General features: G+C 47.6%; 1 pseudogene; it reads left to right on the top strand.

Annotated features, from left to right (window-relative positions):
* The first annotated feature begins 765 nt into the window (after positions 1–765).
* On the top strand, positions 766–2458 carry LOC127317452 (anthranilate O-methyltransferase 3-like; annotated as a pseudogene).
* Positions 2459–4736: the final 2278 nt, after the last annotated feature.

Below are 4736 nucleotides of genomic sequence, written 5' to 3'. Positions count from 1 at the left end.
AGTTAGGGTTAGCAATGGACTTTTTTCCTTTGTTTTAGGACATATGTACATCGATAGCAGATGTTGGGCCTACTGGATCCCGTCGACCCGTCTACGAAGAGCGTCACTCGTGGGATCTACATAAGCCATCTACCATTTTTTTCTTTAAAAAAGTAACTATTTTTACATAATTCATACTAGTACATAAATAAAACAAACATAATATAAAGTTAATGACCGAGAAGAAAAAAAGAAAAAAAAATGTGTATGCCGAGGGTGGCCGTCGGCATAGGTGGGTGATGCCCTATGCCGAGGGTGGCCCTCGGCGCCTCGCTGACGCCGTGACCGGGCCGTCACGGCCGGAGCGGGACCGGAGCACATGCTAGTGCTACGCCGACGGCCTTTAGTACGCCGAGGGTGGCCGTCGGCGTAGCCCTCTCTACGCCGAGGGTATGTCTACGCCGAGGGGCTCGATGGGCCGCTGCCATGGACCGGACGTACGCCGACGGCCCCGACATTTGGCCGTCGGCGTACGCCACGGCCGTCGGCGCAGCGAGCCATTCCTGTAGTGTGTTTTGCTTTTAGTAGTCGACAATGATTAAAAAATTACACAACTATTAATTCTACCAACAAATACCGGTAGATGCAAGTATCAAAATTAATGTTGTGCCTGTAGAGACCTGCCAACTACTCGTGGCTTCATGTTTATAAATTGCTTTTATTATATAATAGCTACAGATCTCTGGATCTTGGCCCTATATATATGCTCAATCGGAGGTCGGAGCACACACAATGTTGTCGTTCTTCCTACTGAAACTATTATCATCATATCAGATCTTCTGGTTGCCATGACGATAGAGCATGTCCTTCATATGGCCAAAGGGGGAGGAGAGACCAGCTATGCCAAAAACTCGTGGCTTCAGGTTTGTAAATAATTTTCTAGCTAGACTCCTATCTTCAGATATTGCACGTAAAGTTGGATAAGAACTTTCTCTTGCGTTTATGCTAGCGGAGGGCTTTGCTTGAGACTACACCGTTGCTTGACAAGGCTGTAAAGGAAGTTTACATGGCTCTCTCCCATCCAACGATGACCATTTGTGATCTAGGCTGCTCCTCCAGTGAAAACACACTCTTCTTTGTTTCGAAGGTGATCGAAGCGATGTGTTCCCACCGTCGCGAGCTGGGTGCCAGTACCAAGGTCGAGCTCCAGTTTTTCCTCAGTGATCTACCTGTAAACGACTTCAATCATCTCTTCCTTTCACTTAGAGGGTTCAAGGAGTCCATAGCAGTGGCTCACGAGGGAGAAACACTACCTCCATTCTATATTACCGGGTTGCCGGGCTCGTCCTACAAGAGGCTTTTCCCTGACAAGAGTGTTCATCTTTTTCACTCATCATATTCCCTCCATTGGCGCTCTCATGTCCAAAGATTCACAAAGCACGATTAACTTTTATGGCTCTGTTTTTAACTTAGTTCTAAGATTTTCCTTATGCCATGCAGTTTCTTGATGGATTAGAGGGCAACCCAAACGAAGGAAACATTTACATTGCCAAGAATACACCACCATATGTGGTAAAACTGTACCAGGAGCTATTTCAAAAGGACTTTCTGCTTTTCCTCAAACTTCGATATGAAGAACTTGTGTTTGGTGGACAAATGTTGCTGGTATTTCTTGGAAGGAAAAATGAGGATGCATACAGTGGAGAGCTGAACCTTGTGTACGGGTTACTTGCAAAATCTATACAATTCCTGGTTGAAGAGGTAACTATAATAGTAAATCAAACAGTAACTAACGAGAATTTTCTTTAACATCTAAATTCCACGAAACTTCTTTTTAATGGTATCACAATAGGGCCTAGTGGGGAAGGAAAAGCTTGATTCCTTCAACCTGCCCATTTACGGGCCGTCGGTCGATGAAGTGAAGACGGTGGTCAAGCAAAGCGAATTTGTTCGACATTAAAAAGATTGAATTGTTCGAGCACAACTGGGATCCTTATGACTACTCAAAGAGCGATCACGTGGACGACCCTCTCCAAAGTGGCATGAACGTCGCCAAGTGCTTGAGAGCAGTGATGGAGCCTCTTTTTGGGAGGCATTTCGGTGAATCTGTTCTCGATGCCCTCTTTGATAAGTACGCGCATAACGTTGCTGAACACCTTGAGAGGGAGAAGACCAAGTACTCAATCATAGTCTTGTCCCTGAAAAAAGGATAACCTATATCTGTGTTCAATGTGTATTGTATGAACTAAATGTGTATGGGTCTTACTGAATCGTTGCATCTACGTTGGTTATATGTCACGAGCTCAGAGCTCTGAACATGTTATTGTCCAGCGACGTGATTCCTGTCAGTCTGGCGTGGTCGTATATATGTGTCTGTGTTCCAGTAGGATGAAATCTGTGTACTGTTTGATGTGTGCTATCATAATTCGTAAGTGATAATCAGTTTCAATGGAGTTTCATCAAAGTTTTACAAACTTCAGCCATTCAGTAGTACACATGAATTCTATATTATTTATTCAAAATTTTCTAAAACTTCTGCTGGATTTCAGCACACTTCATATAAAAATTTCGGTCCATCGGAAAACCATAATTAATGATTAGCCTTCACTGATTTTTAGTCATTTCACTTATGGCAGACATATTTTTGGCACCAAATTAGAAACCATCATCATAACTCAAATCAAAAGGCCGCATGCTGGGCCCATGACAGTGCTCTAGAAGGTGGTCGTGAACTAAGTGTGCACGACACTTCTTCCACACTTCATGTTCTAGGTTCTTCTTCCTCAAACATTGCAGATGAAAAAAGTGTGCACGGCTCGAACACCCTATGTCGTTCTCTGAAGTGTTTGTTCGGTGTGACAGCAGAACAGTACAACAAAACCCAAGCCACGGAGCCTCAGTTTCTCTTGAACGACCTGCCACAAGCAGTCACTCTGCCACCTATGTTATTTACTTCGAAGCAGCAAGATATGGTCGCAGTAGATCTGAGTGTCGACATGAATGAGTTGTGCATGATGACATGCCAGTTATTTGCACATTTCAGGATCAGATCTCGATTCGCAAGACCTGGAAGAGCTGTCGCCAAGCTATCTCTAGTACGACCGGACTCTCCACCTTATCTCTTGCTACAGTTGAGAGAGGAGAAGAGGGAGCTCCACCGTTTTCCAGCAGAGGCCGCCGGCGAACCCGGGGGTTCTCCACCTCTCCGGCGGCCGCTCCGGCGGCGGGAGGGATGGGGAACCCCGGTGGTACGTGTCGGGCGTGTACATAATGCTAGGAATAGGTTTTCTGGAGGCGTCGATCTGGTGGGTGCGACGCCGCGTCACAGGGTTCTGCCTCAGCTCCGTTCTCACTTCGTCGGTGTCCTTCGGGGCGGCGCCGAGGAGCTGGTTGGCGTAGATTCCTGCCGTCCCGCGTGGGCGGTGAGGCTAGGTCTTCTCGTCTGTCGGTGTCGGCGACGAGAATCGTGTTCTTGGACTGGGTCGGCGAGGCGGTGGCGGCGGCCCAGAAGATTTTGTTTCCTCGGTCTCGTCTCCGCTGCGGTGGCGTGTGCTCTGGCGTCGCCGGGAGATCAAGGAAATCCGTGTACAGGAGCTCGGCCTGTGCTGCTTGCTTCTCTGTTGAGCGGCGGCTCGGGCGCTTCCGGTGCGATATTTGTTCCAGTGCAGGGTGGAGGGTTGGTGGTGAGCGGCTCCGGCGTGTTCTCCCCGAGGATCTCGAGCGGAGGCGACGGAATCGGGATCCGTGGTGTTCTGGGGATCTCCCCGGCCGACGAGCCACAAGGAGAAGGGATCCGTCGCAGTGCGGCGGGCTACATCATCGGCTCACAAAGCGTCTTCGTCGCGATGGGGACCTGCGGATTCATGGTCAGGGGGTGCTCCGTTTTTTTTCTCCAGCATGCGCTCCGGCGACGCAGGAGGTTGGACACGGGCGTTGGCGAGTTTGTCTCAAAATATCCCAGGGATGGGATAACACAAAAAATATTTGCACGGCCAGTACCTCCGCTCCGCCCGCTCCATCCAACTGTCGGGTTGGAATAGATCTCGTGACGAGTATTACGTTGAATTATCACAATACAACATACATCCTTATATCTAATTTTTTTTTCATTTCTATGCAACATTTTCCATATGTAGTACACAAAAGGGATGAAAATGGAGAGAGAGGAGAGTTTCTGAATTTTCCCTAGAAAACAGGAACGGTGAGGAAATATGGAAACATATATATATATGGAATTTGGTGGAAGGGAAACCGAAACAAAAAAAAAATCAAACAAAAGTGGAAATAGAACGATGTTTTCAGGGAAATAGAAACGAAAATTAAACCGGCAAATAGGGAACTCTCCGGTTTTTTTTTTAACGAAATAGGCTTTCGCCCCGCTATATTAATATAACAACCACCGATACAAGATAGAGACCACCGCTGGGGCAAACAACACATCAAAGCCCAAAAAAAATAAAAGAAGAAGAAAAAAAGGAAAACAATGTCGACAAAGCCGGATCGACGAAAACAATGATGATCCGCAACCGTTGCGCCCTCCGGAGAATTCCCACCACGATCTTGGCTCTCCGAAGCGCCACATACCAAAGCAGCACCTTCAAGAAGGGATGCGATGATGACAACGCTGCTGCCCGGACAAATCCTAGAGTTTCCCCCAGTATGCGGGAGGGTTGTGGGTAGGGGGAACCCCGACGCCCTTCACGTCACCGCGTCGGTGTCGGCCATCCGACAAGGATTTCTCCCGTCCTCCAAAGAAC

Source organism: Lolium perenne, chromosome 7 (assembly GCF_019359855.2).
Source record: "Lolium perenne isolate Kyuss_39 chromosome 7, Kyuss_2.0, whole genome shotgun sequence".
In the NCBI taxonomy this organism is placed as follows: Eukaryota; Viridiplantae; Streptophyta; class Magnoliopsida; order Poales; family Poaceae; genus Lolium; species Lolium perenne.
The sequence above is the reverse complement of the archived record's forward strand: the minus strand, read 5'-3'. Positions and strand labels throughout refer to the sequence as shown.